Source organism: Podarcis liolepis (genome assembly GCF_965112155.1).
Source record: "Podarcis liolepis genome assembly, chromosome: 8".
NCBI classification, from domain to species: Eukaryota; Metazoa; Chordata; class Lepidosauria; order Squamata; family Lacertidae; genus Podarcis; species Podarcis liolepis.
Window position 1 is genome coordinate 55,069,685 of NC_139560.1, and position 27,505 is coordinate 55,097,189.

General features: G+C 38.9%; 1 protein-coding gene across 7 annotated transcripts in view; it reads left to right on the top strand.

The window, feature by feature from the left end:
- The window catches only part of TSHZ1 (teashirt zinc finger homeobox 1), a 79,876-nt gene that overhangs the window by 13,536 nt on the left and 38,835 nt on the right, over positions 1-27,505 (top strand). The window contains exon 1 of one of the 7 annotated variants that reach the window (XM_083518591.1): positions 5,658-5,676. The exons of 5 other annotated variants lie outside the window; for them this stretch is intronic. The gene's annotated coding sequence lies outside the window, so the exon portion shown is untranslated. Of the gene's footprint in view, positions 1-5,657; positions 5,677-25,616; positions 25,673-27,505 lie in introns of those variants that run through there. One more of the 7 variants, XM_083518596.1, reaches the window with a different exon arrangement.

Here is a 27,505-nt window from a genome sequence, read left to right on the forward strand (position 1 = left end):
GCTATCTAGTAATGCCAAGCATGGGTGCTATTTTAAGTTGTTTATCATCTAATTACATATTAAAAGCACAAATTGTGTATGATGCTAGGGGGCACACTGTAGTAAGATGCAAAGAATCACATTAGACAGTTGTGTTGGTTTCATTATGGCCTAGGACATAGCATCATGAAGAGTCCAGTAATGCATACTGTTTATTTCACTAGATTTCTGATCAAAGCCTTGTCTTAGAGAATAATATTTCCATTGTAAGATATATTGCATGAAACCCCTGAAGATAAAAGGAAATACTTTTTAAATCAGGTATAAAATTGACCTACCATAGCCAGATAAATAATAAAAAGTATGAATTTTTGAGGCATTTGATTGTGGATACAGATACATAACTTCGTAAGGATAAAAATTAAAAAGGTGAGCAAGAAGGGAATTAATTGTATTTGCAACAATGGTTAATATGGATTACTGGCAAATTATCAATGTATCTAATTGATATTATTGCTGCAAGTAAACTTTCAAATATAGGTATTTTTTAAAACTAGCAGTTATTACATAGTATTCAAAATGTGTTCTAAAAGTACTAATCCAGTAAGCCACCGCTGTAATGTTGTCTGGTGTGAGGTTATTATACTTCAGTTCCCAATTACAGTACGTAGAACAGGGATGGGGAACCTGTGGCCCTACAAATATTGTTAAATTCCAATTCCCATCAGTCTCAGTTATAGTGCAGACACATATGGAAAGCCACTTGCTCCCCTTTTCTGATAACAGAACAAACTGTAAAAAAACACCGTTCCACCTTCCAACTGTATCTTCCTTTAACATGATATAACTGTTTCCCAAGAGCTGTCATATGGGCAAGTTCTTAATCAGTAATAATCAATAGCTTAGGTGAAGCACTGAATTGGGAGAATTAATATTAAAAAAAAAATTAAGCCAAGGCACACCTACAGAATAACTAGTGATATTTTACAAATATAACGTTGTATACTACTATTATAAATGCTGAGGTTTTAAAATTCTCTCCTACCTCCACAGGTGATCAAAGTGAAAATAGAAAAAAACACATACCCATGATGTTAATGATACACGGGAGACGATGTTATCCTTGCGAAGTTGAGCGTTTTAAAAAGAAAAAGCAGGAAGGTTTGAACACAATTAATACAAGTAGTGTTAATTGGATTTTAAACTATCTGGCCTTGCTGTAGGGTTAGGGTAGTATCTCCCCCAGGAACAAGGTAGTAACATTTTTAGCAGGTGTGTGCATGTGTAAAATGGTGGTGAATATCAATAAGGAAATACAAGTATTGTCAGGTATTTTTTATGGATTTTCATGGAAGAGCTCATGTCCTGCCTGCTTTTAGTAGTATTGAACAATGATGGCTGGACTTCATTACTGTTAAGTATGTATATTTTATAATGGCCCTGTTATTATTATAAAGGGTACATTGCTCTGTGGTCCAGGTTCCTGACACTGGGTGTCATCTAATGCCCACTTGTGCACTGGAAATGTGCTTGTGCAACAGGACCAGACCCTCCAAGTGTCCCTATTTTCCAGTAACGTTCCTGATTTATAGACACTACCCCAGTTTCTGATCGGATCCCGGAATGTCCCACTTTTCCTTAGGATGTCCCCATTTTAATTGGAGAAATGTTGGAGGGTATGGAGATATGCAACCCCCAAGCCATCAGAAGGCAATCCTGTGTAGGGAAGTTTAAAAAAATATATTAAAATGTTTTATTATGTTTTTTATATTTGTGGGGAGCTGCCCAGAGTGGCTGGGGCAACCCAGTAAGATGTGTGGGGTATAAATAGTAAAATTATCATTATGGAATGGGACGTCACTATTTTCATTGGATAAATGTTGGAGGGTATGCAGGACCCTCTAGAGCAGATTTTGGAGGTGAGAAGGGGCTGCAAGTGAGACGGGAGAAATGAGAAATCATGTTGTATGAGCAGATGTCCCCTCACCTTACACTGGATCTCACCCGTTGCCATGTAGTTATTTGTTTTTCTCATATTGTTGGATTGTACCAAATGCATTCCTTGGCTCATTTGAGACATCTCACCAAACCGTAGTAAAGAATTCACAAACTTTTGGTTTTTCCACCTTCCTCCAGAGACTACTGTACGAAGGGACACTGCAGTTCAGAGAGGCTAGAGGAAGAAATCAGAAAAGAACCCCTCAACCATAATTTGCACAATTGTGTTAAAGCGCAAACATTGGTTTGAGTTTTAAAGTATTGCTAACACAAGGGCTTGTTTGACATAATGTCTGAATGGAGCCATTGACTTTGATTGTTGAATAAAAGAATAGATGTGGAAGGAAAGTGCTGCAAATTAGGCAGGAGAAGTTAACTCAAGTTAAACATTTCATCTTTCTTTGGCTTTCGTCTCCTCCTTTTCCCTGAACATTTGCACCTGGTGAAAATTATAGTGCAAGAGGATCTGAACCAGGAACATTGGCCTTCAGAATATACAGAATACCTTTCTTCTGCACAAAAACTCATTATGAAATTCCAGTCTTTGAAAAGTAAAAGTGGACATCAATTATTTTGGCAAGTTGTAAAAGTCTTGAGGCAAAAGCAGCTGAAAGCAAGAAGTCCAAGAGTTATTAAGCCAGGAACAGGAAATATACTAACCAATTGACAAACAGGGCCTATAACTTTTATATTTCAAGTACTGTACTCTTCTCACATTGCAAGTATTTATATCAAACGTCTCTAGCCAAATCCTGGGCCGGAAGGTACCGTTGACGTACCTCTCTCAAATTGGAAAGAGACAGGATAAAAATAAACGAACATAAGTGAAATAAATTATTTAACTGTGTGCAGGATCACATCCTTATGGTATTGGTGCTTAAATGAGGTTATGAGTGTCACATGTTTTGTGTCTGAGGCGTCAATTCTGTTTCTTAAAAATATTCCAACTGCCTTTCCTCCCCAAATCTCTGGTTTTGTAGCTGGAGGCCCTGATGCTCTCTGTGTTGCTGTCACTGTATATGCTGTGAAGGCAGTAAAAATGAGCACTAATCAATCTTTCAGAGCCAAGCAATGAGCATTAGGAGGCCACTATCCTGTGACTAAACACACCCCTTTTATGGAGTGTTGGTGCTAATAAAGGACAGCTTATTACTGAGGCAGAGACCAAAGCTTGGGTGAGGTCAACCATGACTGGCAGTCATCAGTCATTCTTAATGATACTTTTTCCCGTGCTTTCTAAGGGATTCTGAGCAGAGTGCAAATCATTTGGGGTCATCCATAGTTCATGTACCCGCAGATGGTAAAGGTTTTGAAAGTCTTTGGTTTAAACTTGTACTTAAAAAGTGGGGGGAATCGTTTTTTTCCCCAAGTAGACAAACAAACAAACAAGCAAACACAAAAAGCCCAATAGATTCCCCCCCCAATGTTGTGTTTTCTTTCACTGCTAAAAGATGTTTTACACACTGGAGTGTTTGTGCATTATAAAGAACTACATAAATTTATTTTTTATGACGTCTGTCTTCTTTAATTATTACCTTTGATGTCTATTGGTGACTAAAGAGAGCTTAACAGGATTTCTCTCCCTTCTTAAATTTCGCAAAGTGAAACCCAGCCAGTCCCTGACAGATGTCTGTTCCTCACCTTCAGGATTATCTTATAAATCCCTTTCTGATGAGCGGAAGTGTCAAATCAAGGACAGGTCATAAAGTAAAAGTATAAACCTTTTAAAGAGAGACTCAAGTAATATATAAACATTCTGCACTCACTCTGAATTTTTTATGGTTTGGAAAATATATTTTGGTAAGAAGGTAGAAAAGTTTCAGCCATTAGCTTGTGAGCATTTTTAGAAATGCATCATTTTGTTTTGTTCCTCGTACTCCTTCCTAATTTGATTTCAAGCATTCAAAGATAATAACTGTGCTTCAGATAAAACACGTCACTAGGACTTTTGGTTTTTTATGCACCTTTAAAAATACAACAATTGTACTGTGTTTCTATTTTTGTGTTTATTTAATTAATTTTACATCTAATCACCCATTGTAGTATATCTTGGTTTGAAGGCTGTGAAGGCAGTGTGAATTTAGACAACAGCTGTCTCCCCCCTTTTCCCTTTTTATTAAAGTAAGCCTACTTTTTCTGAGATTTTAACTTCTGATACAAGTGTTAGTTTATTTTTACTTCTTAAAGCTGAGGTAAGCTGAAATCAACACCTTCTGGTTTCTTCTGTCAGTTCTGTATCACCACATATGGGGAAAACATGGTGTGTTGTGCATAAAATACAAAAGTTGTACTGATTTTTGTCTCAGGCACACTCTTAAAGCTTTGACTTGCAACATTCAGTGTTTCATGGATGATGGAGGTTTAAACAACTTCTTTCCAGTGTTTAGTGTTGTAAAATAAGCTGTCTATTGCACAAGCTTATGAATTTGTAAACCACTTTGTGAGTGAAATGTGCTCTGAAAGGTGGGTAGAAAAGCATTAAATAAATAAAAGTACAGCACCTGGCATGTTGGTACTGATACATACAGCTTATTATGAATAAACAAAAATTGTTTGATAAAACATAACAAAAAAGTAAGAATTCTGTTTGAGCTCAGACGCTTTAAAATGCACAAGTAGAAATATTTTCCTTTTATATTCTGTGTGCAGTGGTTCCTTCTTGGTATGTAATCCCATTCATTTTTAAACCATAAAATAAAAACCTTTTTTTTATTTTGTCCCATAGTTTGCCCAGCGAGTGAGATGCTTTTGGTAATTCTACCAGTAAACGGATTTCTGGTGTTGGTTGGAAAATATGTGCAGCTTTCATAAACAATAGAAAATACAATCAAATAGTGCTGCACCTATGATAAGAAGTGGTCCTTGTTGAAGCTTTATTCAAGAAAGCACTTAAAGATGAGGGTGTTTATGTATTTAAATTTAAGAATATGCCTTAAGTGCTTTCCTGAATTTGGGCCAATGTGCCTGATGCTTCCTCCTGTTTGAGACCAGATGTCATAAGAAAGAAATCAGGCCTCATCATGGCCCTGATTCTTTTGCTTATTGCATACAGTCCTCACTTGTTAAGTGTTTCTGTCTTTACATATGCAGGTTAGTAGAACAGCTTACGTTAGGAATGATGGGCCAGAAAACAAAGCAAAATCCCCTTTAATAAGAGCCTGGACATTTGCGTAGCACTTATTCTCCAGTAAATTAGTTTTGCTCAGGGTACTGCCTTCTGATCCTATACCATAGTAGGGAGAGGTTGCAGTTGCCACGCCGTGTACTTCCACAACCCTTTAGTTGACACTTAGATATGAGCTTGCAGCTGCCTAGGTTGTAGGAGCCAACTCCTAGGGGCCAAGGTCCCTTCACCCCCCCCCCAATAAAATATTTGAGGAGGCCGGCGGCCTTCAATGTTGATGGACATTGCCTTCAAATGGTGTGCATGTGCCGCGTCTTGTGATAGATTATACGGTGCGGACCTTGCCTGCCTCCCTTATTTTATTCAGGTTGGTGCCCTTGGCCTAGATACACACACACCCCACACCAACTACTTGGTGGCCAATTAACCATGGATTAAAACGTTTTGGTTATAATCCAAAAATTTTCTGGGATTGATGCACACAATAGAGGATTTTTTCATTTTGTTGAATCGTACTGGCACACTCAGTGCTGAGGTTTTGGAGCGGGAGTCTCTGATTCATGTAAAGAATCTGGGTATGTGCTTGAAACTTTTGGGTTTGGGTGAATGTGTGAACAACCTCAAATGATTCAAGGCCTGAAAGTGGTCCTCCTATAAAGTTTGCAGAGTCCATGGTACATGAGGGCCCACAGGCCCACCCAAATATATATCTTAAAGATATAAAGTATTTAATATATATTTATCTTAATATGTTATATACAACAGCTGTATATCTTATATCCATATATATTGTCTATATATCATATACAACAATTTTGCTAAAAAAATTCCTTCCAGTAGCACCTTAAAGACCAACTAAGTTAGTTCTTGGTATGAGCTTTCGTGTGCATGTACACTTCTTCAGATATCTGAAGAAGTGTGCATGTATCTGAAGAAGTGTGCATGCACACAAAAGCTCATACCAAGAACTAACTTAGTTGGTCTTTAAGGTGCTACTGGAAGGAATTTTTTTATTTTGACTATGGCAGACCAACACGGCTACCTATCTGTAACAATTTTGCTGTTATATTGTAATGTAGCTCTCTGTTAATTATTTCTATGACAAATACTTCAGGTTTAATTAAAAATTTCTTCTCATAATAATGTTTCACCACTGATGATAAGATACACTGGTACCTCGGGTTAAGAACTTAATTCGTTCTGGAGGTCTGTTCTTAACCTGAAACTGTTCTTAACCTGAAGCACCACTTTAGCTAATGGGGCCTCCTGCTGCCGCTGCACCACCGCTGCACGATTTCTGTTCTCATCCTGAAGCAAAGTTCTTAACCCGAGGTAATATTTCTGGGTTAGCAAAGTCTGTAACCTGAAGCGTATGTAACCTGAAGCATATGTAACCCGAGGTACACTGTATGTTATTGGATACTGGTGCATATTCAAACTAAATTGGGATGGGTTCCCCCAAATATATTTCAGACAAGGGCTCACATCAAAGAATGGCTGCCACTGAGCCCCCAGATCCAGGTAGATCATAAGGGCATCTAGAGAGGCATTATTGGTTGTTGCCCTCAATCTCTGGAAATCCTTTCGAAAGCTGAAGTTAACCTATTTCAGCAGTATTGAAATACCTATTTGGCTTTGGTTTTCTGGGCACAATTAAGCTTTTTATTAGGAATGAGGTTTTAGTACATATTTTATTTGCTGCCTGGTTATTATTTGAATACTATATAATGGTCCATCAATTTAATGGGTAGGGTAGGTTACGTTTCGTACCTTCTGCCTCACTTGGCCTATGGTATTGCTTTTTTACTTTTGGCTCTCAGCTGTGTTTAAGGTGCTTTGAAGCCATGCTAACAGGGAAGGTTACCTCTGGGGAAGTTGAAGTGGTTCTACAAGTTGCATGGAGCACCTCACTTTCCCCTCCTTGCTTAACTTCATTGTCTTTTCCGCTCCTTGCCCACCTGCCAACTTTTTGACCAACCTCTGCACCCTTAATCTCCTTGGTATGCAGGCAATAGAAGGTGATCATGCCTATTTCCTAGCTGTTAAAATTGCTGTTAAAAGTCACAAGAACAGGTCAGGGTATTTTTTTCTGGTTAGTTAGCAACCCAGCCCTAGGGAGGCACTAGGGAACGAAAGGCAGTTCTATGAAGATGGAGAAGTGGTTTTAATTCTGTGGCTTCCTTTTATTTTTACACAGCGGCCCAGGAATAAAATGGGACACAGGTCCCAATGATATAGAAATTAACACAGTATTATAAGGGCTTTATGTTCCAGTTACAAAACCCTATGTGTTGCATGACAAAGGACTTTCAAATAATTTGTAGCTGGACTATGAACTCTCCCAGAAAATTAAAAGAATACTGCTGATTTGTACATGAAGGTTATTTCATTTAAATGCATGGAAATTGCTAGTTGCTTAGCATTAAGGCTGTGCTAAAACAAAATGTCTGGGTAACAAAACCAGTTAATGTCGTTTACAACTGTCCAGATAAAAAGCTCTGCACAAATCTACTGTTGGCCCTCAATATGGAGTGATTTTTTAACCAATGTGAGTGAAAGGTCATACATACTTCACTTCAGCTTAAATTGAATTTATATGATACAGATGCATAAGAGCATGTATGAGAATACACCACGGGTGAGATTTCCCTGTGTACAAGCACGTGAACGACTTCTACCTCACATGCCATCTGTAGACAGATCTTTATTGATATGGGCATCTTCTGCTAGGCCTGTGGGCAGCGAGGAGAAATTTAGCACCTTAAGAGTGGAGAGTTTGTTATATTAACCTGCCTGCCACGGACAGACAACACACAGCAGTTTCCTTCCTAGGTGAAGTGTGAGCCTTTCAGAGATCCTCATTGTGGCCATTTTAGATTCAGCTTCCCTGCCCCCTATGCACGGTTGATTTTCAGGTTTTTCTTCCCTTTTGGAGCTCAGATCCTTTATTTTGTCTTTACAGCCTGGCTGAATAGAAATCATTTATTTTATGCAGCTTTGTGCTTTTTTTCCTCTACAGCTAGTATCTGCATGAATGTGTCGTAGCCTGATGCGAGTTCATTCGATTAAATAAAATGCTTAAATTGTAATCCGTGCAAAACGATCATATTTGAAACACTTGATGTCTCGGTGAGAATCCATAATAGTGATCAGATTTAAATGATTTAACACAGTAGTTGTAGGGAGGGAAATACAGTTTCAAGACATCCGTGTATTTATATATAAAAAAGATTAAAACTAAAGTCAGATATGCTTCTCCCTCTCCCTCTCTCCTTTTTTTAAGCAGTCAAAAGATATACTGTATCCTCTGTGAAAGGGCGCTTTCAATCCAGTTATCCACTTTACCCAGTTTCAGATTCCAGAACCTTCTACACACCCTCATTGGTTAAACCACTAAGCCTTTGATTCCTTCCTGATTACACTATGCAAGACATCTATCAAACACTGTCTTATCTGTTTGTAAGGCAGCTCAGGCCTCAGATTTAAGTCATGGGTTTTGGCTACAAGTTAGAGTGTGATTAATAATTGACTAATGTAGCTTTTATTTATCACAGGCTAGCACATTTCACCATTACCGAGTTAACATAAATTAAGTGTAAGCTGTCGTTCAATCTGTTTTTCAACTCCCCACCCCCCCACCCCGCTTCAAATCCTAAGTCTATCTTTCACTTTTTTAGAAACAAAATCCTTACACAGGGCACAGTCTTAGTCAGTGCCAAAAAGTTGATTTCCTTTTCAGTGGAGTCATATATCACTAGCCCTCCCAGCTGCAGTGTCAGCCTCTGACAGAATGACATGTGTCATTTATCAAAGGGGCCAGTCCGGGCCTTGGGAAACGTACATGACAAAGCCTGAGAGAGTTCATTTCGTAGTCCCCTCCTACCCTCTCTGAGCCTCTTGCCAGGAAAGCCTGTGATGTTTCTGTCTTCACAGCATTACTGTAAGTCCTTCAACCTTCACAAAATTAACCCTCACAACCTCCACCATCATCACTAATATGGATTCTTCCTTGGAGAGTTCGGAAATCTTTCTTTCTTTCTTTCTTTCTTTCTTTCTTTCTTTCTTTCTTTCTTTCTTTCTTGTGGGGGACACAATTAGTGATGGTATATTCTTGCAAAGTTTAGCTGCATTTAAGTCATCTATGTGTGGGGCACTGCTGTACAAGAAGTAAAATACTAAGTTTTCTCGTTACAAGAAAAAAGAGACCTAACAATTTCCGAAGTGTTTCAGCCTCCTCTCTTAAACACACTTACTGCAGAGTAAGCCCCATTGTTCAACGTAGGACTACCCACTCAGGAAACATGCATAGGATTGTAATGTTGCTGTGATATAAAAGGTCTGGCACTGCACAGAATAACCTTCCCTATGCATTTTCATGCATTTTGTCGTCGTTCAGATTTTGTCTCTGCTAAGCTTTTTGCTTGGTTTTGAATATTAAGTACTTCAATATAAAGTACCTGAACAGGTAACATAAGGGGTTTCTTTTCTGTGTAGCATGTATGACTCATACAACACCTGCACAAATAAGGTGACTTAGTTTACAGAATTCTCCGTAAAAAGTGCTTCACTTACAAAGAAGAAAAGCAACTGCAACTAAAATAGTTTTACACTCAGTTGTTTATTTATTTTTTAACCTTGTCATTCAGCACTATTATAAGGCCATTAAGATTAACGGCTCGAATGTGATTATTTTCTTTTAACCATAGATTAGACTGCCAGAATATAAACATATTTTTAGCTGAAACAAAAGTTTTCCCCAACTGTCTCGTTTTTATTTCGTATGAGAGAACAGTTATTGTTTTCTCACTCACACAGACCCCTTTAAAAACATTATGCATAGCTGCTGCTATCACAGTAAAATTATTTACAGCATCAGATATCATTTAAAGAGATAGCTAAGGGGACTGTAGCCTCAGCGAGGAACTTTCTAGAAAGGAACCCTATAAATTAGCCATTGCTCAGGAGTGGCTGTTTTCTAGTCAGGGCTGGTCCTTTCATTTGTCTACATAAGGCTAATTTATTTTTGCAGCCAGATGTGAGCTGACAGCCATCACTCAGAGTTTCCTTCCCCCACTGTTAGGAGGTCGGGAAAACAGTCACGTTTCCCATTTTACAGAATCCCCATCAACATTATTGAAGATGGATGTATCTTTAAAGCAAAGATTGATTGTGGATATCGGAGTTATGGTGTCATTTATCATGGTGAATATTATTTAGACTTGGATTGTACAAGGCTGTAACTTGAGACACAGCCAGGGGAGGGACAATCTGGAAACGAGGATCCATGAACTTTAATGGATGGATGCTTTTTCAAAGCTCCACTCACTACAGCATGATTTACTTTTCTTACAGAAAGGAAACAAGCATTTCAGTTTTAAAGGGCCAGCATGCCTTCTTGTCTCCTTTTGTGGATCCTTCATAGAAACATCAAAGGCTTACAGCTGAGACACAAATAGAGTGATTGAATATGAATTTTACATGTATGCAATTAATCCTAGCTTAAATATATCATCATAAGAGACATTAAATGAGGTGCACTCAATGCTTTTGTTTGCTTGGGCCTTTAGTCACATGGCTGCTGAAGTGCTGCAGCCTAGCTGTATTCTGTATGAGATATCATGAAATTCTGGTAGCATTAAATATAACCTGATAACCAGTGTGTCATATTGTGAAAGCTTTCTATATCAAATGGAGTCTAAATCATACAGTTGCACGTTGCTTGAAGAGTCCTATTGATATGAACCAACTATCGACACTCAGTTGTCCAGCATGGCAGTACATCTTTTGATACATAAAATGTGGCAAAATGAAGGGTTTTTTTTAAAAAAACAACACCTAATTTTATTGATATTTTTTTGCAACGTATAGTAAATCATTCTTATTGCCATATGCCCATATGGTATTACTGCAAAAAAGAAAAAGAAAAAAAGAGAGAGGTCTGATCTGTGTGTAATGTTAAGTTGATAGCAATTTGTGGTGTTTGTACATTATATTGGTTGATACTTAATCATGGCAGGGCGTTAGGATCATATCCTTGCTTCCCAGCCTCCTTTCCTATTCACTGCGAATTCTCATCATTCCAAACCATAATTTGCTGGTACATCCATATAGAAGTTAGCCATAGTTCCTAATTTGGAATTGGTAACCTGCTTCAAAGCAGAGTTTCAAATGTTAGGTGGGAATGTTTGCATTAGCTGCAGTTAATGACATTGAATGGTGAACCATGGTTAAGCGCTGTAGGGAAAGGGTGGGGAAATCCATGCTTGAGAGGGGAGGACCTGGGGGAAAGGGCATATAGTCTTACCACCTGCAGTCAATCCTATAACCATGGTTAAGGCATGGCTTGTATTACATATATGCTGGTCTTGGAAGTACCTCCTCACTTTTTCAGGTGAAGCTTGCAACGATGCGTAAAGCACGATGATGTAGTTCTGCTTAGAGTGTTGTTACCAACTCGTTGTTCTAGAACTTTCATTAAGTTCGTAACAATGCAATTTATATTTCAAAATGCAGTCGTTTTAAATTTTGTAATGTTGTTTGTGCTTAAAACTAATTTAACCTTTCTGTAAATATTTAGCTAAATTTTAGAATATGAGTAATCTGGTGAACCAAAGAATAGCATGTGTGGTATGAGTACAGATGATGGGGTAAAGAATGATTTCTGAAAATGAAGGCATTAGAGGATCTTGATAATGTGATGCTATGGACCCAGGAGAGGCTTGCTCTACTGAGTGCTCTGGATGGTTTTTATGCTTCACAAAAATGGCTACTGTTGGGTTCATTATGAGGCCTTCCAGATTTGGTTTTGAGCAGATAAATTTTTTACATAGGAAATAAAATGGGCATGAGGTAACTGGAGGGTGTCTCATCATGTTCTACAGATTTCATTCTCCAGTTTGTAGAGATCAGTTTCTAGTTGTAGGCAGACATCTATTAGTGAGTAGTCTTTCTAAATAATAATCGCAAGCTACGTTTTTGACTCGTCTGCTGCTGTTGAATTAGTTCCATTTTACAGTTTACTGTTTTGATGATTTGATGTTCTTAATACGTTTTGGTGGCTGCTTTGAGTGAGTAACTTTTTTTAGGACCAAAAATTCAGGATAGAAATGATCCTATCAATAATAAATGACTGGAAACCCCAACACTTCAGCATATACAGGCCGTAATAGGCATTGGAATATCTCCTTTTTAACCCTAAAAACAAGGTGTAAGTTTGGTTTTAAGAGAAAGAATATAAAACATTAATGAAAGTTTTGTGCAAGCAGAATTAACTTTTTTCTAACCTGAAGAACAAAACAAGGTGTAAGCTTGGTATTAAACTCAAAGTTAAAAGGGAAAGAAATAATATAAAACATTAATGAAAGTTTTGTGGAAGCAGAATTAAAATCAGCAACAAAAATAAAAACAATTATGAACATCTGTTTTAGAATGCTTCTCAGTTCTGTTTATAACAAACGAAGAAAATCCATTATCTGCAACAATAAGGGGAATTTCCTTTTCCAAATGTTGATTTACTTGCAGAAGTGTGATCTTGCATTTAGATATTTTTGGCAACTAATGTTCCTCTCTGGTGTTTGACATTATAATTTCAGGGATACCAGTCTGCATTCTGAGCAGTTTATAGCCTACTTCACAATGCAGTTACGATGAGGGGTTGGCATCTAAACTAATTTAGACACTTTCTCTGATAGGGAACCCACAGATAGCATGATCTACAACTCACTTAAGCCAATGTTATTTGATTTTAGCCTATATGCTCCAGTATTTAATACATTTTGGAAATAATAGCATTGAATTTAATATGCTCATAATTGTGTCCACCTATGGCAATTACAGGGGAAATGGCAATCTGGTTGTGGTGGCATGTTGCCAAAGGCTGAGTTCAGCACATGGTGACAGGTGCACACAACCAGCTTGGGTAAAATAGCCACTAGGCTTTTTCACTGCCACCAGATGTAATAGTTCTGACAATGACCACAGCCTCAGTAAGTGTGTTTAGGGTGCAGCCTGGTCTTAGGCATACTACTTGATTTGAAGTCAGTTCCATAGATGTTGAAGAGAATTCCAAGCACATATTTTTAGGATCAAGATTAGTCCTATTTAGTACAAATAAATTGGCTCAAATCCTAATACTTTGGCTTAAAATTAAATGGAGTTGTGGTTTGGGTTGTCAGCCCATCCTAGACCTATAAACGTGGTTGAATTTGCATGAGGGTTATTTTTCTCCCGACCTGGAAGCATGCAACATATTTACAAACAGGAAGCAGTTCATTATATTCATATTTATCACAACATCTGTAATGTCGACCAGGGGTCAAGTCATTACACTAAATTTATTGTAACCATTATTAATGCATGTAGGCTTGTGCCTCAGTTATGATATAAGACTGCTGTTTCCTGATTAAAAGCTGTTTGGCAATGCCGAGATAGAATACAGATTCTCCCTGCCTCATGGTGACTGACAGCAGCTTCTGGTATTCTTCTTTTTTTCTGGCAGTGGAGTATATTAATATGAACACACCTTGCAGAGTAGGCTCAAAGCTGCAAGAAGTATAGAACGCAGAAAACTGTCTAATTTCAGCAGGCACAACTGTGCCTCCATAAGGTAGCCAAATTTATCACGGCACATTACAGAATGCAGCAAATGTCATGAAAGCCATTGTTTTTTAATTTTTCCCTGGGTGTCTGAATGAGGTGATTTATGGTAGTTATCCATCTTAAGGGTCATCTATCAATTTTTAGTTGCTAAGCAATCAAACTAGCAGCTGTTTGCTTTGAATCAAGCTGAAAAGTTGTCAGTCATCGCATGCAGGTATGACCTTAGTGGTTAAATGCATTACCATGCATGCAAAATTAAAAGAAACAATGTCCTCCATTTCACCCATCATGTATGACATATTGTAAGGCTTAACTATAGTTGTAGTACAAAATGAAGTGGTGAAAAAGGAGTTTGTGCGCACTACATACTAGACAATACCTTCTGTTTTCCTCCCAAAATAGCTAGTTATATCTTTTCAGCATGGAACGTTGTTTTCCCTATTATCCCTTTCCTTTCTAAGAAGTGTTCATTTTGAAGACAGCGACAAAAGGGAGACAAGGTCATCTTCTAAGATACAAATTCTTAGGATGGTAGAACCTCCCTACTATTCCAGCAGAAATTTTGCTCTTACGTTTCAGTTTCCAGGGACCTTAAACATTGCATTGACACAAATGTTTAGCATTGGGGAAGCCATATTCTATTAATGAAAATTAGATTACCGTGGCTGTGATCCTAAACACACTTACTGGCAATAAATTTCATTGAGCTACGTGGAACTTTCTACTGGGTAAACATACTTAAGATTGCAGTGTGTCCATGTGTGTCTCCTGCAGTCAGCTTGCTAATGTTATCTTGAGAGGATAAATATAAGAAAGAGAAAAACTATTGTGCAAGCCATACTCAGGCTTTGTAAGCAGATGATTCTTGTGACAGCACCACACAGTGCTCATTCTTGAAGTGTTCACATTCTGCTCAACTACTGCTTGTTAGTATCCCGATATACTAATGCCCTGCTATTAGTATACAAAGTGCTTCACAATCTTTCATATCATCTGTCCTCGTAACAAATTATGAGCTAGGTCTTTAACATTCCTGTTTTGCAGAAGGAGCACTGAGGTCGAAGGATAGTGATTTAAAACAGAAGTATGTGTGGTACAGTGCTTGCTACTGACTAAGCATCAGGAAGAACTTTCTGACAGTAGGAGCTCTTTCGACAGTGGAACGGTCTCCCTTGGGAGGGGACGGACTCTTTTCCTTGGAGGTTTTTAAGCAGAGATTATGTGGCCGTCTGCCATGTATGATTTAGATGAGATTCCAGCATTGCAGAGGGTTGAGCTAGATGACCCTTGGGGTTCCTTCCAGATCTGCAGTTCTATGATTCTTTGAAAGGCAGTCATCACCACTTCTTTATATTGCAATCTGTACGCAATTTTGTGTCTGCCTGGTCAACTTGCTGACATGCTCCAAAATACAGAAAAATAAATAAAACGAAAGCCTCAAGAGAGTGTCACTGCTTTTGAAAATCTAAACAACCCAGCCTACCCTGGAAATATTATACAGGGTTTGATGCAGAGGATTCTGGACAGCGTTTGAAGAGAATTGATTTGCAGATGGCTTCAGCAAGGAGGGCAAAGCTGTGTTTAAATGATCCTTCAATGTAAGAATTTAGACCAATGTCAGAAAAGTTCACATCCTGTACGTTCTAGTTAATAAGAAATGGCATCTATCCACAACAATAATTTTGTACACCCCTCGCCCCCCTCCCCCCGGCTGTTGAAGAAAGAACTTCTCTGAGTTGTCAAGAAGCTTCATAGAAGAAAAGGGAGAGAAGCTTTTAACCATGTGTACTGTGCATTTGTGACACCGTATTTATTTTGAGTTGTTTTGGGCACGGTTCACCATGGAAAAGTGACATATAAATTAAACTGAACTAAACTAAAAATATGCTTCTTGAAATTGCTTGAACTTGAAGCATTATGTGCAGCTCTGTGTATCAGATAAATCAGCAGTAAAACTCTGACCTGTGACATGCTCCTGAGAGTTCTTGCCAAAACACTACTGCAGTGATTCTACTGGTTACAACACTGCTTTCAGTAGATGCACTCTATCTTGATCAACAGTGCTAAACAGGACAAGGGCTCAGCAGCCTTGACATTTTTTTTCTCTTTTTGGTTCGTAGCTTCAGCTGACTGCATATAGGCAGAGCATTCCAAAGGTGATGATGGTAGATTCTCTTACACAGAAACTGTCATTACTTAAAACCTGCTGGCTCGGTCCAGCCAGGGCAAACAGCATTGTGGACAGGGGAATTATTTCCTTCTCCCAAAATTCAGACTTCATTTTGTTAAGAGTCCTGGGAATTGTAGGTTTGTGAGGGGTAAACTACACTTGGCAGAATTCTATGTCGGGAAGCCATGACTATTAAAGTGGTTTAAATGTGCCTTAAATGTTTGCTATAGGTGTAACACAATTTGCTCGCCTCTGTTGAAGTAGGAAATACGGATTTAAAAAGTCCACACAACACATTTGGGAACTATGCACACTTTTGAGGAAACTGATGCAAAGTTGTACTGGTGATAAAACCCTTATGCTTCTTTAAAATTTTAAATAATAATAATTATTATTATTATACTATTTTCACATAGGTTTATAAAACCAAACATAGCATAAATATGGAAAGTAAGAAAAATAAAATAATTAGAGCCTTTACATAAAACAAGGATCAGTTAAAATCTACAGCACATGCGTTGAAGCTAGTGCCATGTATACAAATAAATCAAATGATGGACCCATGATAAATAAGGCATGGCCTGGTGATCACTTTCCATAGTGAACTAGAAAGCTTCACCAGACATTGAGATTTCTAGTCTTCTATGAATATATAATTTTATATTTTCCAGGCTTTGCTGGTGGTCTATCCATACTTTTGATTGATGAGACAGCTAGGTAGGCAGAAAAGTTTAGCCTTGTGGTAACAAGACCATGGATTATCTGGTCCAGTATTCTGTTTTCTCAGTGTCTAATGAGATTCCAGTGGGAAGCTCACAAGAAGGACCTGACTGCAACATCACCCTCCCCACTTGAGCTCCCCAGTAACTAGTATTCAGAAGCTTGCTGCAGTTGCCTAGGTCATTATGTTTTCAGCTGTGCAGAATCTAACTTGACAAGCTAGTGACAATCTGTACTCTGTGTAGGAGTTTTGGGTGCCTGCAAAAGTGTGTTTTGCTTTTCCACTTTCCCCACTGATGTGGTGAGAGCTAGTTTGTGCAAGCGTACTTCCTTTGTTGAAAAGATGCTATGGATGTGCCCTGAAGTCTCAGGGTCTCCCACTCCAACTCTACTGCAGAGGAAGTCACAGGTGTGATATAACTCCCAAGAGTAATGAAAGGGTGGTTGGCAACCATGGATTTGATGCTGCTCGGTTTGTAGTTTGTGACACAGAATTTCCGCTTGAGGTATTTTTATTTTTATTATTTTTTGCTATAAGCCCCTTCAACTTTTGCTTGGCTCTCGGCTCCTGGTTGTCATTTTGCTGCTTGAAGGAGGAAGGGTTTTGTTTTCATTTTTTCTTTCTTTCAAAGCATTGAAAACCACAACACTGCTTCATCTGGCTAGCAATTCTCTTTTGTAGTCTTGGACTGGGGTGGTTAGCACCAGTAAGGCGTATAATGTTTATTCCTGAATACACTGAAGGCAAACCTCTATAATGCTTGGAGTTTGGTCTATATATCTATATGAGTGACTTATAGACTACTTGATCACAGTAGGTCAGGTTTCAATGATATGGCTAATACTCAAGGCTCTCTTTTCAGCTGGAGCTCACTGGATCTCAACTCCAGCTCTTGTCACGTGAGCGCCATTGCCATTCTAAGAAAATAAGGGAGAAGTTCATGGTGAGTTCCAGCACCTATTTTTCTAGAAAAATCGCACTGCTGATATTAATCCCTGTCCTCAAGGGCTCAAAGCTAAAGGGTAGTAAGGAGTTGAAAGAAAGATAAGATCCCAAAATAGCCTATATCAATATAATAAAAATTAATAAGAGCCATGTTCCATCATTCCCTCTTGTATCTGATTCATCTCACTCAGGAGCCACCAGGCTCACACCTCACACTTTGGAACAGTGTTTTCCCACAAGGAACCTCTGTTTGGAGGGTAGGGGTGGGGAGGCAGTACTGTTGGGTGTGGGCATTGTCATTCCATATTAATTCCAAAAATAAAACCAATAAAATATTGTTGTTTTAAAAAAAGAGTAGTCATTGTGGTGCCTGCCAGGTGTTGCTGAGCTATGAATCCTATCAGGCCAATCCAGCATGGCCAAGTGGTTGGAGATCAAGCAAGTTGTTGTCTAACAATATATGGAGGGCACTGTTTGCTTCTACTGAACTAGCTGATATTCCTTTTTCTCTACTTTCTCTTCTTCACCATATTTTTGTTCAGCGAGGAGCTGAAACTTGTTCTTCCAACCCAGTTGCAGTCACTCAGCCCAATGCTCAACCTTCTTGGTTTTCAACTTTTTAATTCTACCAGAGTTGGGAATTGTCTGCTATCAAATGCATGTCTTTCAACACAGAAATCACAGAGCTTACAAAACAGGTCTCTGTACATCTTTATCTGTTTTGTTTTGTTAGTTTTGTTTGAGAGTACAGAACTAATTTCCAAAGCAATCTGAATATTTTTTTCAGCCTGAAAGTAGTGTTTTATGTAACAGATGGGGCATACTATTTTTGAGATGGAATGCCAGACAAAGGAGATGAGTTTCTATTCTGGATGACCAAAGCTCTCTCCAGAGATTGGGTAGGAAAGGAAGGGGAGGAGGAAAATACAAGAAAGGGTTGAACTATAGCTGATGATTCTGTATAAGCTTTCTGCAGCTATTTGAGATTGGACACGTGTAAACTTCGTTTGTCATGTGAGAGTAACTAATTCCGCTGCAACGTTGGGCAAACAGGAAAACGTTTGTTTTCCGTTTTGTTCGTTTATCAAATTTGTTCCACCAGAGAAGTCAAGGCAGCATACACAGAGTTATCCCTGTGTTTTTATTAAAATTCGTAAATTATGACAGAAAAGGAAATCATTTGCATGTAGACAAAAGGAAATAATGAAAAAAACACACCTCTAAAATAATATGTAGCATAAGATCAAGCAAGAGAAGACACAATTACAATATTTTCATTTGGTGAGTCCGTACGTGAATTCCTTAGTTATCTCATTTCATCTTTCCAACAACCATTTGAGGCAGGCTACTCTGAAAGAGGAAATACGTTCAAAAGGTATGGCGATATTCGTTAGGATAGATAGCTTTAATAAAGCACTATGAGAACTCAGGAAGGAGAAGTATTTCAATCTGGTGGTGCTGTCCCCCTAGAATTTAAAACCTCTTGGGTAAGTGGGGAGTATGTGACACTGGTGTGAAAAGTGAGATTGTGTTCCCTTGAGAGAAAATGAGAACTGATGTGATTGAATGTAAGAAATAGTAGCAGATGGTGGAAACCAGTTGGTGATCTTGTTCTCCCTGAAGGGCTTCTGCTTCAGCTAACAGAAGGGGAAAGCAGACAGCTTTTGGAGATTTTCCCTCCCCTGTGCAGTTGCCAGTACCCCCTAAAAACTGAATTGAGGAACCTTCCAGAACAGGGTTGAAGGTGGCATGGAGATATGGAGGGGGAAAGGAGAACTGGCAAAAACGCCCTTCCCTCCCTTTTTATTAGCAGAGGTGTCCACTGGATCAAAAGCCATGGTATCCACTGGATCAAAAGTGACAGGGCACTAATTGATTCCTCACAATACTCAAGAAAAGCTTCAGAAGAAGTTTGTAGAAAACCTTAAAGTAAGCCTGAAGAAGTCTGTGCAAGAGCAAGTTAGATAACCAGCTATGAGGCCTGAAGGCTAACCCCGAACCCGGTGGAGTGCTGTAGTCAATAGCTGAGAATCGGAACAAGGGGACGCTAGAAACTGGTAGTTTTGAGGAGACAACGACAGATGAAGTAAATGGTGTGTGTTGGTTGAAGATGAAGCATAGTCTTGGAGTTCAGGATCAGTCTAGTGCAGAGTGGCAGATACTCTGTTCCTTGCTTCCATTTATGGTTGTAATGTTAAGGGAACCCTGTCTGTGTTTTGTACATTCCAGTTCACCAGAGTCAGGAGCTGTTCCAGTCTAGGTTTTACAAAAAGCTCAGGAGCTCTTGATATGGGCCCTGAGGCATTTGAAGAGAGATTTCTGGTGGGCTTTTCCCATGTCCTATATGTGTGTGTTAGAGTTTGTTCCAATTAAAGTCATTTTGTCACCATCAGTCGAGTAAAGAGTTGATCTTACAGTGGTATGCTTGCATATTGCAAATAAATTAGGGCCCCTCCGGGCATCTTTCTCTTTCATAATGACTTGTGTGCATGATGATATTGGGATGGCTATACACGATCTTGCTTTCAATATTGCGCCTGCAAACGTTACAGGACAGACATAGTTCTTCATTTCCAACCAGTGCGTGTCCCATAGCTTTCTGCTGAAATCCTGTTACAAATGTAACATGTTTGTTTGTTTGTTTGCTCCTCCTTTTGTTGCACTGTAGTGCAGGTGTGTCCCTCCAAACAGCAATAATGTGGTAACATTGCGGAAGCATTACAGAAACACTAATGAAATGGAAAGATGTGTGGATGGTCCAGTATAAATCCACCTGTAATGCACTGATGATATGGCAGATTACACACACAAACACGCCAAACAAAACCAGCTTGGAGGGCCCCCCAGACATTACAAAGACAGCCTAATTCCCCCAATGCTCTCTCATCCAAACTAAATCTGTTATCACTGTCCTCTGGAATAGCTCATGCCTAGTGGAAGAACAGACCATGTAACAGGATGTTTTCTTGTGCATTTCGGTTTTTAAAAAATGTATTTCACTGTGTTGTGGTAGAAAGGATTCTGTGGGTGCTTCCAAACCCAGACATTTAAAAGATGCCCTGAATTGGTGTGCCTTACTGCTGCAAGCCACGTGGAGATTCCTTCTGATGCAAAAAGATTAGCAGGATCAATCCAAGGGGTACAGGCCAGATCAGAAATTGTAGCACTAAAGCATGCAGTAGTACGTCTTCTTTAGATATTCACTTTCTGTTTAGTGCCACAGGCATTGGAAAACTTCCACCTAGGCACAGCCTGAGAGTCTGATTTGAGTGAGATGAGCTTTACCTAGGTTTTAAATTTCTTTTCCATGGATAAAGGTTTCTCAGCATTGACATGCTTCCCCGCTCCTTTTGATGAACTTTAACCACTTCTTCTGTTTTAAAATTAATTACTAGTCCAGCTGTTTTAAAATTCTGCTGTCTGATCACTACCCTGTGCACTTTTGCTCTGCAATTTTATTTGCTACAAATGATCAAAGCATTCTGTGGTTTTTCTTGGATCATGGAAATAAATAAATTGGATAGTGTCAAGGGCAGAAAGCACTGAAAATGGACAGGCAATCAAAAGTCAAATTCAGTAGAAAACACAGGTGAAAATAGCTAAACAGTGATCACGAAGAACACAGAACAATGTGTCATTGCTATCAAAATACCAAAATGTGAAAGAGAAAAGTTGCTCACAACTATGGCACAAAATGTCATGTTGCTGTGATCATTTTATTTACTTGGTTGTAAACATTTGATAAATTACATCAGCCAAATGGAATATTTACTTTCAGAAATTGATGACTTTATTTCCTGAGAGTGTGTGACCTCTCATACATGTATGTAGAGCAGGCTATTGTTTTTCTCTGTTAAAGTTAGTTTTCTCGGTCTATTTTGCTAAGAGAAGTGAACTTCACGTAAGCCTTCTGCTTAGGTAGATACTTAATGGTGGTTATACCACTATGACAAAATCTTGTTGTAAGTGATTATTACATGACAAAGCAGTAAAGCAGTTTATTACTAGAAGTTGTAAATTATATTCATTGTGTTGTGTTTGAGTAGCATTCTTTTGGCATAATGTGCTCAGCTCTCAACCAGTAATCTGAGAACGGACCTATATATGGCCAACAGAACTAAGTTACCATTAACACTCTTTGTATTAACTTGTCGGAGAGCATATCCTCTCCCAGTGCATATGGTTTAATCATTGATAATTTTACTTACATGTTGACTTCCAGTGCAGTAAAATTACTGCCTGCAGGCCCAGTTACAGACCACAAATGACTAGAGAATAAATAATATTGCTAGTATGATAATCTCTTACAGTTGGTATTTGGCTTTCCTGTGATATAGCAGCAGTGGAAGTTTCTGTTAGGAAGATTCAAGTACAGTGGTACCTCAGGTTACAGACGCTTCGGGTTACACGTTTTCAGGTTATGGATCGTGGGAAACCCGGAAGTATCGGAAAGGGTTACTTCTGGGTTTCGCTGCATGCGCAGAAACGCTAAATCGTGCTTTGCGCATTTGCAGAAGCGTCAAATCGCGTCACATGCATGTGCGGATGCAGCGCTGCAGGTTACGAACGCTGTAGGTTGGGGACGTGCCTCCGTCACGGATTATGTTCACAACCCGAGCTTCCACTGTATTTTGAAACAGAAGGGTAGGATGCTTCTTTCAAAAACTGTTTTGCCAGAAAATCATTTTTGTTGGTTTACTTATTTTCAACTGTCTAGAAAAATTAAGATATGTGATATGTGTGTATCGCAAATGAGTTCCCTTCTGTTTGGTAGGATTCTGGTTAGTTGCAATTCATTTAATGATGAGATTACATAAATGTAGGGAGCTTGAGACTAACTTGAATTAGAACTGAACATATTCCTTAGAATTGTGGTAGTGCAGTAGGGTTGTCCATAGTGATACCTGCCTGGTTTTCAGTTTCTGTCATCTTCCCTCTCTCTCTCACCCCCCTCCTCTTTCTTCTCTGCACTTCATTTAAAAAAAATCTGCAAGAATTTAACAGCTTTCCTGAACTTTTCTATTTCTATTTCATTTAATTTAAATATGTATTTAAGTATTACTCTTTTACAGCTCCGAAAGATAGGTATTAAATCTGCCTTAATTCCCCTGTACCTCCAGCAATGCATGTTTCAGCCAAAAAAATTGCTAATTGTGTGTGGAGTACCATTGGAATATTGTTTTAGGTTTGTTATCCTTCAGTTCCCTTTTTCTTTTAAAAAGCTCTTTATTGGTAAAGCCTTCTTTGAGCTGTTCACACACAATTTTCCAAAACCAAAACCTAACATAAGAATAAACGTGAACAGTATCAAAAGCAAAATAATTAGAGTGTATACGTAAAATGAGCAGAACACAAGATCTAGAGCAATGAAAGTTACAGTCATACTTGCAAAGAAAGTGAGTGCTAGAGAAGTGACAAATAAGGCATGATACAGGGAACACCTCTGAATGTGAACTATAGAGCCATGTCATGAGGCAGAACTTGCAAGGCTTTAACATGCATGTATCATTTTATATTTCTGGGAGTTTGCTGCTGATCTAGTAAGGCTCCTGTCATACTAATTAGACCCCAAATAAGCAGAAAGGCCTTTGCTGCATCTCTGCCCACGATAGCTTTAATTTGGTACATAAGCTTCTTGAACCTGAGAATATCCCACACTTTGTGAAATCATTGGACTAATAATAATAATAATAATAATAATAATAATAATAATAATAGTTAGTCACTCCCCCCCCCACAGAATTTAGGGTGTGCATGAGGAATTCCAGTTCTTAGGTATAAATAAGGAAGGGTGGATGTTTACTTAGATATCACCCTATTGATGTTAACTTTTCTGCATTTATTGTTCCTTATGTGATAATGGAAAACTTACAGGATGCACAATTTACTTCATTTTGCATTTTTAGATTTCCCACTACTATAGTTTTGTGACTAAATCTGAGTGGCGAACAAAGACAGTACTCCAGAACTATGCAAAATGGGTCGGATTTCTTTCCAAAGTCATTTTTTGTAGCAGATGAACATGAAGTTGCACGTTTTGCTTGGATACACACTGAAAGTGTCTCAACTCAGCACAGACCTGCACTAAATATCTCATCTAGTGCCAACACACTTTCATGTCTGATTGACAGATGTGTGTATCTGCTCAGCATCTTGCTAGACAGAACAAAAGAAGTATGGTTTCTAGGTGAATATGTGCCTAGCTAACTGGTATGATTGCTACGAAACGTAATTATTCATTTCCTGTACCATGTGCCTTTAATAATTAGCAACACACAGGAAAGGGACAGTTCCAGAGTTAACACCCATTCGCGGGTTTCAAATTTGAAGTAATTTGAATTGTTTAAAAGCCTTGAAGCAAAATACCACACACACCCTCCCAAAAGGTGACCATATTTTGTCTACAAGGCTGGTTTAGAAATAATTTTTCCAGGGGAATTAGTGTCTATCATGGTTCTAATCTAGAGGTAAGTATATGGTTAGTAACTTTCAATGCAAGATTAGCAAACTATATTAGTGTGTAACCAGAAGAAATAAACTGGACAATATTTCATGGTTAATTTTCTAAATTGCCTTCTTTTTTATTATTTGACTTCATTTTTACCCTGGGCCTAAATCAAACCGCTGGTTTTGACCTATGAAGCCTTAAACAGCTCAGGACCACAATATCTCATGGTCTACCTCTCCCCATATGAACCGATCCAAACCCTGCAATCATCATCTGAGGCCCTTTCTTGCATGCCTCCTCTACGAGATGTCTGGAGGGTGGTGATGTTTAGAAAGATGCTGGATGCAGATAGTGAGAGTCATAGGCCTGGCCTAGGTTCACTCTCCAAACTGACTCCTATTCTGGATGAAGAATATTTCATACAGGTTTGGTGGCAGAGAAATAACTCTGTGATACAGCTCAGAAAATGTTTTTTTCAGACAGAAGTCTTAAGGCCCTATGTAATATAGAGATCAAACGCCCTCAAGATGAGCAGGTTGATGACATTTCATTGGCAGCCTGTGACATCTAAAAGCTGAACATTGCAGAACCTAATTAGTCTGAACATAATTAGTTATAAGAGGTACCTGACAGAGCATCAAATCAGTGCAAAAGATCTTTGGTTGGATTTAGGACCCCTTTGAGGGGTTGGGGATAGAATGAAGAAAATTGCATCTGGTGCATTGCAAATGAATGATGCCAAACTTAATTATTAAAGAAGAAACATGAGATCAAGCACAGAGAAATGAGCGTGTGTCTCAGTCTTTATGGTTGGAGCACAGCTGTCCTGGACAAAATCTTGACTTTGGTGTGGTAGCATCAAGAGTGACATCAAGAAATGATGGAGATGCAGAGGATACATGAGGAAACAATACAGAAGCTGCAGGAAAAAGAGGGGGGAAATGACACCGGGAGTTTGGGTTAGCTCATCTGGAAGAGTCAGAGATGAAGAAAGATTTTGAGAGTTGGTGAAACAGCAAAGCAAATGGAAGAAAAATGGAAGAAGCAAAGATCACCAGTGTTGAAGCAATGATTCTGCAACATCAACTTCGTTGGACTGGTCATGTTGTGCGGATGCCTGATGATCATCTTCCAAAGCAACTACTCTATTCCGAACTTAAAAATGGAAAGCGTCATGCTGGTGGTCAACAAAAGAGGTTTAAAGACTGTCTCAAGGCAAATCTAAAAAAGTGTAGTATAAACACTGACAACTGGGAAACATTGTCCTGCGAGTGCTCCAGCTTTTACCAAAGGTGTTATGGGCTTTGAAGACACTCAAACTCAGGACGCAAGGGAGAAACGTGCTAGGAGGAAGGCACGCTTGGCAAATCCACACCGTAATCAACTCCTGCCCGGAAACCAATGTCCCCACTGTGGAAGGACGTGTGGATCCAGAATTGGCCTCTACAGTCACTTACAGACTCCTTGTTAAAACCGTGCTCATGGAAGACAATCTTACTCGGCTACAAGTGATCACCAAAGAAGAAGAAGAAGAAAAAGCAAATGTGAATTGGAATGGCACCAACTGAAAAAGAAGCCAGCAGCAGTGGAATGCCCAGATTTCCACTCTGTGCCTGTTGACAACACTCCAATCCAGTGGTAGAGATACCTTACTAACGGACCATGAAAGTTTGTTCTGTAGTGATACTGGTGAGTGAAAACATTTCTGCTTTATATGTTGCTGTAACTTGCTCCCCAGTGCTGTAGAACAGCACCCTCTGCCCCACCGGGCTAACAAACACCATCTGCCTTGTGGGGGGAAAAAAGAGAGCCGGGGCAGAAAAAACTCCACCCTCGGACATGGCGCGTTAAAGTGTGGACTTCTGCTTGGAAAGAACGAGGCAAAAGGCAAATGTGTGTATGCCCTAAACTGGATGGATCTTGGTTGGATGCTGTATGGGAGTTCTTATGTTCTTATACCAGAGATAAGAATCCTGTGGCCCTCCAAATGTTGTTGGACTTCAGCTATCATCCATGATATCATCAGCCATGCCAGCTAGGACTGGTGGCAGTTGGAGTCCAATAGCATTTGAATGGCCTTCCAAAGCTCTTACACAATAAAGGAAAAGGAAGGTTTGATTCAGTTTGACTGCCAGAATGTTGTTACTATTCTCCTAAAAGATGTTTCAAGTTCATCCTTAGCAAATATTTGCTTTGTAAAGGCATGTTCATCGCATTCTGGTCTCCAGTATGTTGATACTAACCTATCCTCAAATCACAGCTGAGTATAAGTAGATAATAGGCTTTATAAGCGTATTTGTTTTGTTTGTTGGTGCTGTACTGGTGTAATCATAAAGTAAGTTTGAACTTTCATGTCCCTTTATCCTCTAGTGATGGACAAACTTAATGAAACAAAGGAATTAATACCAGGATAGGCCTATAAATGTGTTTTTAGGGTCACACTGTGTGGATGCTGAGCTCTCAGTTAAATTGGAACATTTGTGTGGGTACACACACATATATGAGTAGTATTAATCAGAGTAGAAGGTGGCAGAATACAGTGGATTTTTAATCCTTTTGCTGTTACAGTTATTGTTGATTCACTGTAGTTGTGCCTAGGAAAGCATCTTTGTCCAGGTCTGATAGACATACAGTATGTATGAGAGTACTATTTTCCTTTCCAGCACAACCGAACATGAAGATACGGTGAATAGGATTGGAGTAAATTTCTGTTCTGCTGTATGTGTTAATATCTAGGAATCCCACTGTAATCTCTGTTAGAAATTCTATTGTAAACTCTACCTCCATTTCAACAATCAGTTGCAACATGAAATTTCAGTGACAGGATTTCCTGTACTGTATATGAAATGAAGATGATTGCATAGAACATAAATGTGCCAGCAAGACAGATTTGCATATGGAAGTAGGTTTCTGCATGTGCAGCATGTATGGTTGTCTATTCACCTTCTGATATTTGCCCAGGTTTTGTAAAACAGAGTTAGATCAATGGCTAAACTAGCTCAGTATTGTTTACACTGACTGCTAGTGGCTTTTCCAGGATTTCAGATAGGAGTTTTCCCTAGCTTTGGAAATGCCAGGGATTGAACCTGAGACTTTCAACATAGAAGGCAGATGCACTACCACAGAGCTGTGCTTCTTCTCCTGAGCTATGGGTCTTCAATAGCTCTTTAGACATAGCCTAAAAAATATAGCACTTGAAGTGGCTAGTAATATCTTTATTATACGGGTAGGGATGTACATTCCCATTCTGGACCTCTAGTTGTTATATACATATAGAGGAAGATTGGAGTCAAAGAGAGGTACGGTAATCTGTGTAAACAGATTTGGCAAGAATTTACCCAAATGAATCCCCCCCCCAACTTAATGGGACATGAGATACTGTCCACCACAAGTAAAATACAGCACTAGTATCTGGGGATCTTGCAGTTGCAATTTAACACTTTGAAATGGTGGATAAGTGATCTTGTACAGCTGAATTGATGTATTGTATTCTGTACTCTTGAAATGAGCCTCATTAATGAG